The sequence below is a fragment of the Mus caroli genome, chromosome 2 (assembly GCF_900094665.2).
Source record: "Mus caroli chromosome 2, CAROLI_EIJ_v1.1, whole genome shotgun sequence".
NCBI lineage: Eukaryota > Metazoa > Chordata > Mammalia > Rodentia > Muridae > Mus > Mus caroli.
In genome coordinates this window covers 93,957,718-93,970,760 of record NC_034571.1, presented here as the reverse complement: position 1 = coordinate 93,970,760, position 13,043 = coordinate 93,957,718, and positions in this window count along the sequence as shown.

Here is a 13,043-nt window from a genome sequence, read left to right as displayed (position 1 = left end):
TCAATAGTTAGGATACACATCCACAGGTACATTTAAAAATAAGAATTGAGAATAAAACTGGAATTTTAGTAGACTCAACTAAGCCCATAAGATCTGGTAAGATTTGCTATCCCCCACTCTACCTTGTAAGGCTTTAAAATATATAAATTTAAATTCATCGCAGAGCATTATGCATGTATTGCTTGTCATCATGTGTGTGAATATGGTCACACTTATACTTTATATTCAAACTACTATATTTACCATTAACTTCAAATACTTCTTAATATTTTCTTTGCATTATCCACATTTCACGGATAGTTACATAGTAATATCACTTATATTTCTTTATGTGATATAATTCTATTTGCTATTTTTCTAAGAATATTTATGTTGTTTGCTGTATGCTTGCTTTGGTATTTTTAATTCTTCTAGAGACCTGCAGTGTTATATACTATATTTTGCCCCTATTTTGGGCCTTCTCTGAATATCTATGGATGAGTTATTTCTCGCTTTGCAATTAAAATATCTTATATTCCTTTGTTTTGAATATTTTCCATTAAGAATTCTAAGTTTACAGAACATAGCATTCACTGATTCCATTAGATTGTCTGATTAGAAAGCCATGGGAACCTCTGTTTTCTACCTCGTCTTCAATTCTAAAATTATGGTTAAGTGCTACCACCCCAAGCTTTATGGATGGGTACTGAGGATACAAACATTGTAATCCAAAGTTGTGTGGCAAGCACTATTAACTCATTCATCTTCCCAGCCTTTATTTTACATTTGTTAAATACACAGATTTGGGTTTCATAGATCTCTGATTCCATCCAAAACATCTTTCCATGGTCTGAAAGAAATCATGTTTGTGTTGTCTTTTCCTGTTTCTCTGAGCTAGTTCCTTGGACTTCTTCACATACTTGTAAGGTAATGGACAGCTTATTAGAATTTCCTCCTCTTCACTTCATTAAAAAATATATATATCTTTTAGATATTCAATCTAATTTTAAGGAAATTTGATTTTAAATGCACAATACTTTATAATTAAATTTGTTCTTTGGCATTTTCATAAATAAATGTTTACTATTCATCATCCAGCAGTTATGCTTCTTATAGCACATTTCTAGATTATTTAAAGTCATTTTTAATGCATTTTCACTCTGATAACTTTTCTTAATTATTTCCCAACTAGTGATTTTGCTTTTTTGCATTGGCTTGCTGCTTACTAATCTTTCCTTTGCCACATTCAACTTCTTAATTAAGCCCAATGTATGGTTGACTCCACGTATTGCCATTATTGCCTCTGGAATATTGATCTGATTATTGTTTTTAAAAATAACATGTTTAATATTTGCCTAAGATTTCTGAAAACCTTAATTATTTCATAGTACAATAACTGTTGAATATTTACCTAATAATTCAACATTTACTCTTATGTCTGCTCAAGGCTTAAGGGTTTCTTCTCCTTTGATACTGCTTTTGTCACCAATTTCAAGTAAAACATGTAATTTTTTCCTTGTAGAGTTCTAAAGATATTTGTTGTTTATTCTTTTCTATATTTCTTGTTTTCATGATGAAAGTTAAAGTACATGAAAAGGGTATTGTCTTAATTTGTTTCTTTCAAAGACTCATTTATTATATGTCTGTTTATGAATACCTATGTGTATATACTGTTATGTGCTTACGCTCACACATTAAGACAAAGAGTGTGTGCTGTGTGGAATCTTCTGTCACTCTTCTTGCATTTCTGTTGAGATAAAGTTATCCCTGAACCTGGCCTTAAGCTGAAGTCAGAAAGCTCAAGAGATCTTCCTATCTCAGCCTCTTACCCTGAAAGCTTGGATTACAGGATCTTGTGGGAAAGCCTAACTTGGTGCCTAGGTGCTGAAATCCTAATGCAGCCACCTCTTCAGCTTGTGCTTTTAATTTTCGTAGGCACACATCAAAAACAACTTTTACTTCAGTTCAGTTCTTTTACTTTTTAAATTATTATATACACACAGTCTTCTATAAAGGTTTATCCAGTCAGTTCACATTTTGGCAGAATGAATTATTTTCCTGTATATGAAATATCACAGAAACCCCTATTACACACACACACACACACACACACACACACACATACACACACACTTCCTGTTTTGACTTAAATGTTTTGACTTAAAGGAAAAGGGCTCACAAAAACATGGCCTTATCACTATAACTAAGCCTAATATATTCCGTCAAGAAAGTCATTCTGCGGCAGAAATTCTGATCATGGGAATGCAAAATTGTACCGTTATTTTAGAGAGTTAGAAGTAGTTGTCCAGACTATTTATGTTTGAGTTAGGGAGCATTCACATTTTTTTCCAAAGGAATGAAAATGTTGTGACAAGACAAAAAGTATGCATCTTTTATCTTTTATTTTCCATGTACCTGTGCTCTGTCTGCCTATATGTAAATGCATCATGTGCATGCAGTGACCACAGACACAAGAAGAGGATATCAGATCTCCAGGTACTGGGTTTGGGTTTATATCTGAGTTGCCCTCCAATGTGCATAGTCTGAAACAATCTGGGTCCTCTGAAAGAACAACAGTTGCTTCTAAGCACTGACCAATCTTTTCATATTAGTACATGAATAAGCTGTCTCATACCCCAACAATAGGATATTAGTCAGTGCTAAGAGGAAATAAAACAAGCCATGAAATCACAAGAAGGAATCTCACATAAACTATTAATGTAAATAAGAATTTTCAAAGGATACAGAATATGATTACAACTGTAAAACATTCTGAAAATGGCAGAATTATGAGAGGAGTGAAAAAGATCAGTAGTTGCCAGAGGGTAGAAGGAGGGAGTTGTGAGTGGATACTTGTTCCATTGAGGATTCTAGGGTCCAGAAACCTTACTGAATGATGCTTCAAAGATGGATGCATGCCATATATAGTCTCAGATCCACAGAAAATTCTATGCCAAGAATAAAGTCTAATATAACTTATGTCATATTCTTATGCAGGTTGATGAAGAGGAAATTACTAAGTCCAGGTCTTTGAACTCTTGCTGTTTGAGTAGAATTTAAAAATCTCAAATGTTCCTTGGAGAACCCTGTCTCATTAACTTCAGTATGGATTTTGTCAGCGTGAAGACAGCATGATAAGACATTAAAATTAATTTTCTGGCAAACTTAGATGAAATTAGATTCCACAGGATGGGGGGAAATTTTTCATGGGACCTATGGGGCCATTTATAGGAGTTACATGAAATTTTAAGTGGATGTAACTGAGGTATAATATAAACTATTATAAAATGCTGTGCGTGTGCCGCTATAATGACAAATACCAGTGCACATTACTAATTCCATAGAATACAAATTATTGTCATTTCTTTAAAAAATAATCAGTGGTTTCCTCTATGTGCTACAATTTAATTTTTACCTTTATACTTTTATTCTTATTATACATAAAAGTGTTAATCAATTTTCTCATTCTCCACATCTTTGTGTGTCTGTGTATGTGTACATGCACACACATATATGCATATGTGTGTCTTTGAATGTGTGTGTAAGCTCATTTGATGGCCTAATGTACATGTTTAGAGAAGTCCTCTATTATTCTTCCATCTTTCGCACTGAAACTATGTCTCTCTATCAACCCAGGAGTTGGCATATATGGTTAGTCTCACTCTCTCTGCATTCCTATGTAGAAATTAAGTTGGGATGCCATATCCATTAGTCATTTTACATGAATTTTTGGAATCTCAACACTGATTCCATTTGCATAGTAAATAACTTACATAATGAGCCAAAACCCTGGACACCAATATTTAAACTTGGATAAAACTATCACATAGATTTTTGATGACTCACAATCAGAGATTGTTTTGCTAATAATTATTTTAATAATTACCTTAGATTATCATCATAAGACCAAGCAAATCAAATACAACACTCTACATTTGGTAGGAATAACAAAAAAACACTAAGTACAAAAATTAAGCTATTTTCAAGTAGTTGAATAATTAGTACACAATGTACTTTTGGCATCTATGATATTGTTTCCAATAAAATTTGTGAATTGTAAATTTTAAATGAATATAATGTCCTTCTTATAATACTCCTGAAAATGTTCTTGTAGAAGGCACAAAGTTCTTGTTCTCAGTGATACGTTCTAGGAAAACCAGGAATGACTCTATGAAGTAAGAGCTCTATAACATTTTTTCAGCCCAGATCATTGGGAATGGATGTGATTAATAACCTAGTGACCTGTGCACTATGTGTACTGAGAACACTAAACCCTCCAACAGGCCCTTAAGATAACACATGCAGTCAATCTATAGAACACAATATTTTTGAAAGTGGTGATATGTCCTTTAGAGAATAGTTCCTATGTAATTATGCCTTAAGGTTTACTTTTCACATGGAATTGTTTTACACCAGAAAACTTCTTTTCCTAGTTTCACTGTACTCAGATATGTGTAAAACAAACATCCCAGTGTCAAAGTCTGAAAGTTGGAAGTAAAGTCAGCTTCTCAGTCATGGTGAACCAAACTTCTGTCTTCCATCACAGGAAGGATTGCTCTGCTGGTCCTGCTGTGGACAGAGACTATCACATATAACATTGGTCTTTCAGAGGCTGCCAAAGTAGCTGCAACTCACCAGCTCAAGAAAAAGCACAAGAAGTCACTATTATATGAAGGGACTTTGTCACTGAAGAATTCAGAGAGGACATGGAAGCTCAAATTGTGTATATACAATAACAGCTATGTTCCAGGCTTGAGCAATTCAAGTAGCAGAGGAAATTGTCTGCAGGATCCTATAAAAGAAACAAACAAAAAACCTTTACATGGTAGTCTAGACACAGAGGATTCTCAAAAAGTATTTTAATGTCCTTCTCTATCAGGATAATCTAAAGAAATCTAATCTAATTTTGTGTCTTGTTGCCAGAAGGACTGTACATTATGATTTAACCTCAGAAGACCCATATTAGTACTTTTTCTACTTTCCCCGTGATGAAAACAGTCATAGATTATCTAAAAAGATCCTATCAAGTACATTATTTCATATATGTCGTAACAAATTCAAATGACTCATACCTCCTTACCAAGTAAAAAAATAAAATAATAATACACCTTCACAGAGAATACTAGAAGATAGAGTGAGGATTTTAAAGCACAAGTTTTGAAAGTTTCTAATTTTATATTATAGAAATAATCACAAATGTCTCATTATACATATTTATAATTTTACTACCTATATAATTTTCTTTCCCTTTGTACAAAATAACCAATAAAGCTGGGCTCTTAAGACTTTCTTCCTTATCAGAAAAAAAATCACTGAAGAACTTGAAGTCATGTTATAAAATCAGAAAATTGTGCATATAATTTTGTATTTTCTCTTTCCTGTAACATTACAGTTTAAGCATAAGATGTTTTTCTGTAAACACCATTTAAATACCTATTCAGCACGATTCAAGACTTCTTGCCAAATTCTTTAACCTGGATGCAAATATCCAGTTATATTGCCTAGATGATTTAAAGAGGAAAAAAGTCAGCATCTGTTTATACACGAGATTTCTTCATAATAAGGAATCATGAGAGAATAAAACAACTTCATGGACATTTAGCTAGGCAAAATTATTCTGAAGTAGCATCGGCACACGAAAATTCATCTTCTGCATTCCATGAGAATTACAGGGCATATGTAATTTCATAAATGAATAGTAGATGTTATGGGTGTATTTTAGCAAGTGCAGTATAATATCTCAGAACCTACTAAACTGTGAAATTTCTGCTGCATCAGCCAATCTATGTTTATATCTACAATTTTGTCCAAAGCCAATAAAGCAGAGAAGCTTATTCATCTCACTAAGGGATTGTAAGTGCAATTTATTTAAAATACGATTTGGAGATTGGCTTTCTCCATTTTGATATCAGATGTGTACCACTTTCATTCAGTGGCATCAAATGTTAACTGTGCAATAAAACTGCCTTATAGAAGAAGAAAATATGATGTTTACTCAGTAATTTTTACTCAATTCCTAAATGAAAGAGGATCCTGAAGAAATAATTAGTTACATAGAATTTGAAAATGGTTTTTAAAGTTCTGGCATTATGCCTAGAAGTTTCCCGTTACTTAAAAATATTCTATTTAAGAATGTTAACTAGGATAATGTTGCATATCAATTAGAGAGGTCACTGCATTATGTGTAAAACTTGGTGAATTCTGTGGATATAAGACACCAAACATGGATGGTGAGTTGTACCTACTCTCATGGTTCTACCCCTAAATTCAATATATCTCTGAAATCCAACTTAAGGATTTTATTTATTTATTTATTTATTTTAGTTAGGGTTACTGTTGCTGTGATGAAACATCATAACCCAAAGCAAGTTGGGGACAAAAGTGTTTATTTGGCATACAGTTACACATGACAGTTCAACATTAAAGTCAAAAGAACTCAAACAGTGCTGGAACATGGTGGCAGGAGCTGATGCAGAGACGATGGAAGAGTGCTGCTCATCGAATAGAACCCATAACTTCTCAAAATGGGGTAGTCCCTCATCTATCAATCACTTATTAAGAAAATATTCTACAAGTTTACCTGCAACCTGGTGTTATGGAGCCATGCTTTTAATTGAAATTGCTTCTTCTCAAATGCCTTTAGCATATGTCAATTTGACACAGCAGTATCAAATAACCTGGACCCCCAAGATATCTCAGACCCTGTGCCACCAACCAATCAGCATACAAGATATCTCAGACCCTGTGCCACCAACCAATCAGCATGCATCAGCTGATATGAGGCCCTCAACACACATGCAACAGAGGACTGCCGGGTCTGGACTCAGAGAAGATGAACCTAACTCTCAAGAGACTGGAGACCCCAGGGTGTGGGGAGGTCATGTATATAGTGCAGGGTAGGGGTGGGGACATCCTTGTAGAGATGGGGTTGGGGGGGGAGAATGAGGGAGGTATGTGGAATAGTCAGAAGGTAGTCTGGAAAGGGTATAAAATCTGCAGGGAGAGAGGGGAGGGAATAGGGGATTTTCAGAGGGGAAACTAGGGAAGGGGATAACATTTAAAATGTAAATAAAGAAAATATCTAATAAAAAATTAAAGAAACACTCTGCACTGTAAAAAATTAAATAAAATGAAAAAGAAAATGTTTAATCATGGCATTTAAATACGGTTGTTTCAGCCTTTCTCTGTAAGGTGTTTCCCATACTGAAAATATTTAGCATTGCTTAGAAGCACAGTGGTTAAATGGGAAAGCCAACATATATTTATTAAAACTATGTAGCTGGCCAGCAGCCATGGATGAACTGGGTATACCTGAAAGGGAGACTGGAAATGGGAAGAGACGGGGCTTGGGGGGCAGGGGTGGTGTGGAGAAAATGATGTAATTCTAATAGAATTAAAAGTGTATATTTAAAACTCAAAAACTGAGAAATTACCACAGACCAATGAAAACCAAGAAACATGGGAACTAAAGGTAGAATGTAGGACTAACACCTAGAAGGGGAAGGGAAAATATTTTTGGATTAAAGAGGAGATGAGGTATTAATGGAATTTTTAATTAACTGGGAGTAGTTTACCAATGTTAGTTTCATAATTTACAAACTAAACTCAGGGATGGAAGATGATAAGAAAAAAGAATCTCTGTAGAAGACATATTAATACTTCTACAGCTTTCCCATAGAATAAATAAAGTAAAATCTTTCAAAATAAAAATCTTCACACATACACACACACAAACCAAAGCAACAAAAAAGTTCAATAAAATTTAGATGCCAACCAACATTTGTTTGTTTGTTTCAAGTTAAAGATTTTATTTTCTTGAAAACACCAACAACACAAGGTAGCTATGTGTCCTAATACAATTAGCCTGGAAGGAGTTAAAGGAAGAGAGTTTGAAAATTGGAAGCCATATCTATATCTATATCTATCTAAATATATATAGATATAGATATATATATGTATATATATAGAGAGAGAATACTTCCAATATACAACGAAACAGAAATATTTTCATTCCAAAAAGTAAGACTGGATCATAACAAAACATATTAGAACAATATGAGACAGAGACCCAACAGGGAAAGCACAATTTCCTACTGGAAGTTATCTATCTGTCCATCATATGGGGCTTGTAGTGGCTTCATCTGGCTATAATAGCCTTAGTTAGCTCTCCTTGTCTAGAGATCTTTTTCTGCAGCATATCGAAGCTTCTCTGTTTAGTAAGCTATGCTCTATGTCTGCAACTTTTCTTGGTAGTCATCACGTGGTTTAAAATCCAGAAGCTCCACTGTAACTTAAGCTTAGCCTCTCAGCTTCACACAATGACATTTGAGGGCCTCCTTGAAGGTACCCTGCTCCTACCTAACATTCCTTACTTTAGCACTTTTCTGGAACCTTGCTTCAAGCTCCTGTTATACTACTATTTTGTCACATGAAGGGCAGTGCCAAATTCTGCTTTCAGCTCAAGGTAATCTCTTTTACTCCTACTATCCTGTGCTCTAGGCACATTGGCAGCTCAACATGAGAAAACAGTTGGATGTTTTCTTGCAGGGTTCCCCTTCTGTAGCATTAGCATTTCAGATGCTCTTTTTTTCAGATAAATTTGCATTATCACAAGTTGGATTCTGTCTTAGTTAAGTGTACTACAGCTGTGGCAAACACTATGACTAATATAAACTTGAGGAGGAAGGGATTTATTTCATATTGCAGCTTTTATTTCTTCATTCAGTGATGTTGTATAAGGAACTCTAGGAAGAAACCTAGAAGGAGGAACAGATGCAGAAGCTATGGAGGAGTGTAGCAACCTGGCTTGTTCTCAAAGGCTTGCTCAGCTTGCCCAGGAATGGCTCACTGACAATTAGTAGGGCTGTTCCACATCAAACACTAAAGAAGGTGTTCTACAGAATTGTCTATAGGCAAATCTTGTGGAGGTATTTTATTGGTTGTCTGTTCCTCTTCCCAAATGACTCTAGCTTGGGCCAAATTTACATAAAATTGCCAAATAGTCTGGGATGAGTAGACAGGCTTTACTCCTGTGGACCATTTCTCGATTGTTTCATTGTCGAGTACCCTGTGTTTCTTTAATGATAATAACTGTTTAATGATTTGTTGGCACTCATTTTCCTATACCTTGATGTGTGCATATTGTTTTCCCCATCAAACTATACAAAGCAATATCTTCCTGTCCCATCATTGTCAACCTGAGAACAGTGAGCTGTAATCATGCTACCATTATGCAGTCTTGAATATCCCTCTGCCAAAAAGTTTAGTCTATTACTCTGCTACTCAAAATGTTCAGGATTCAGTAGAACACAGTCTGACTTTTTTCCAAAATGTACTGTGAATGGCCCCTAGCCCAGGTCTCAATGGACTTTCTATTATTCTTTGAAACCTCAGTCATACTTTCATCATTCATATTTCTGTTTGCTTTCTAGTTTACAAAGTTCTCACCAGAATGGCCTATTTTTGCTTACAACATTGGATGCCTCACCTAGCCTATGATACTAACTCATTTCAGTTTTACTGACCAGTTTTAAAGACCTACCAAAAACCTAATCAGTCTTATAATAGCAGCAGTCCTACTTTCAGTTACATTTTTCTGTGTAAGTTTTTTTTAATATGTTGTGCTAAAATATGTAATTGAAGCAACTTAAGGTAAGGGAGTGTTATTTTGACTAATGGTTTGAGTGTATATGATCTATCATTGTGAGAAAGTCTCAACAGTCAAAAAAGCTAGCTCCCTTAGCTGAGGCAAGAAAGTATAAGGACCCTGCTAGCTGACATTGTTCTTCCTATGGGCTTTTAATTCCTCTCCATTCTTCCAGTTCTTCTGCCAGCTCCCCCACCCTGAATCCCTAGCTCAGTCTGATGGTTGGCTCCAAGCATCCAAAACTGTGTTGGTCAGTTGCTGGTTGAACCTCACAAGGAAAAGCCACACCAGATTCCTGTCAGCAAGTGTCTCTGGGCAACAGCAACAGTGTCCGGTTTGATGTCTGCAGACAGGATGCTCCCAGGAACTAGACCAACAATCAAGGAATGTACAGGGAAAGATCCATGGCTCCAGATACATATGTAGCAAAAGATGGCCATTATCTGACAGCAATGGGAGGGGAGGCCCTTGATCCTGTTGGGGTTAGATTTCCCCAGGATAGAGGGATGCTGAAGTGGTGGGGCAGGAAAGGGTGAGTGGGTTGGGGATCATCCTCATAGAGGCAAACTGGAGGAAGACGAGGTTGGTTGGATGTGGGATTGGGGAGGGTTGTGGAGGGATAACCTGGAAGTGGGATATCATTTGAAATGTAAATGAATGAAATGATCAATAAAAAAATACATACATACATACATACATACATACATACATACATACAAAAAGGAGGAAGACAAGAATGTAAAGTGGATACTTTGATTTCATCCAGGCAGGAGGAGGAGGATGTTATTACTTATCTCATCTCCTTATAACATATTTGTTCTGTGTAAAACCCCAGTCTTGGTACATAATATCCACTGTCAGTGTGAGGGTTTTCTTCTCAGAAACCTCTTTCTTGAAGTACCTGCCAGTTATCACAAGTGATTTTAAATCCATTTGTCACTAAAAATTTACCATCATAGATGGCTAACCTTAAAATTAGTTTTATTTCATTAGTGCTGTTTATTTGAGTGTCTGTTGTGTACCAATTAAGACTGAGGAGTAGAACACATATGACCCCCTGGAGGTTAATACACTAAAGGGAACAGAGCACCTAAGAAGGAGAGTACACAGGCACACTTTACACTAAGAGGATATGCTTTGAAGTTCTGGACACATACTTATACTTTGCTTAAATGAACAAGGACATCAAGGACATTTTGTGAAACGTTCTGTAACTCTCAAATTGTCGATTGAAATTTGAAGTGGCTTTTTCACTTCCTTTTAGAAGACACTAACAGGCAGGAATTTACATGATGTTGAATTTCTTAAGGACAAACAGTACTAATCTGTTTTGCAAAATATCTTACATTTTTCTCATATACTTTGTATTCAATAAATAGCTAGAAAATACGTTAGAGAATAGCTGTTTTTATAACTATCAGCTAAATAGTTTGTGAGCTTTTCATTACCATTTTCAGTTGAATTTAGTAATTTATGGTTTCTCTAATTTGTAACATGGCTCTTCTCAAAATGGTCAGATATTTGTAGAGTTGTGAGCTCATGTTTCCACATAAATATACTCAGAAAATAAGAGGGATACAAAGGACAAGTAGATCTTCTATGTCCTTTTCTCCAAAACTTTCCCCCCTTCCCTCCTTTGCTCTCTCCCTCCCCCTCTCTTTCTTCATTTGAACCGAATGAATCCAATTAATGTTGGTCCTATGTGGATAGAAATGTGTGACTGTATACTACAACCCAAGAAACCATCAGTGTTAGCACACCTAAGGAAAGTGACTCTCTCCAAGCAGCCACAAATTGCCAGTAGCTACAAAACTATAAATAGGATCTCAGGGGCCCTTATTAAATCCATGTTTGAATTTTTAGCTGTCTTGTTAAAAAATTGATGAAAATCTTGTGGAAATCCTGTGTCCCTAACCTCAGTTCCTCAGACTTCATTTGTGCAACAGCCAGGTCCTGTCTGGAGGACAGCTTTTCACAGAATTCCTCTATATTCTCCCTCTAGTGCAGTCTTTCTGTTTCTCTTCCACACAGTTCTCTGAATCATGTGGGTAAGGTTTTACATAGATACTCCATCTTTGAATGCTGTACACTCAAAGTCATTTCTCAGCACTGGACATTATTGTAAATCTGCATTAATCACGACCCACTAAAATAAGCTTTGCATACTAAGTGTAGAACACACAATCTCTGGATATAGCATAAGAGGCAATTTAACAAGCTGACCATTCAGCGAAACAATAATAGTTTATGTTCCATGACTTCCCTAGCCATTGTTTTTGATCATGTCATAGTACTGTGCATAGATCTATTCCTATGCACTCAAGAGGACAGTTTCACCCTTCTTCTTCTTCCTTTCCAAATTTGAATTATCTCCTACTCCTCTTCATTTTCCTATGCTTTCTCCTCCTCCTACTTCTCCTCTTCCTTCCCCTTCCTCTTCTTCTTTCCACACATTATGTCTGGTTTGTTTTGCCGAACTAGTCTCCAGAATTGGCCTGGCCCTGCCATGGTGGTGTGCCGATCAGAGGTCACATGATAGAAAGTTGACTCTCTTCCAGAAAGTTTCAAATTCAATAGCTTCTCAGGCATTGATGATATTTTGTGCCCTCCTTCCATCTATATTACTTATTTTGCTTGACTTGATCTTGATCTTGTCACTGAGTGTATATGTGCAACTACTATGGATCTGGAACACAATTTTTCTGTGAAGTTATCCACTACTTCTACCTCTTTGAGTCTTTCTGCTCCATTTTCTGCTCCATGAAGATCCCCAAGCTTAGAGAGAAGAGTGTGTTACCATTTAGGACTGAGCACTATATAGTTAGTTTTATTTGTTGTAGGTACGGTACATTTTTACTTTTTGAGATTATAATATATTTATATCAGTTCCTCCTTCAAATACTACTACTATAGTTCTACTTGCTCTCTATAAAAATTATGATTCTGCTTTATTAATTTTTGTTATATACATATATTCATAAAAGTAATATGCCTAGTTATATAATATTATTTTATATATGTTTCCTGGGCTGGTAATTCAGTATTGGATAATCAGAATTATTTTGGCTACCCAGGGTATTTTATATGAATTTTAGGATATTTTCAATTTCTATAAAGAATAGATACAAATTTTATTTAGATTATATTGAATCTGAAAATAATTTTGTTAAAATGCTCATTTTCACAATTTTAATTCTACCAATACATGAGCGTGTTCTGTCTTCCTATTCTCTCAGGTCTTTCTCTACTCTTATCTTTAGAGATTTTAAGATTTTAGTATAGCGGTACTCAACTTCCCTGGTTAGGTTTATCCTAGGATATTTTATTTCCTTTGAAATTGTTTTGAAGAAGACAGTTGTCAATGGTCCCTCTCTCTCTCTCTCTCTCTCTCTCTCTCTCTCTCTCTCTCTCTCTCTCT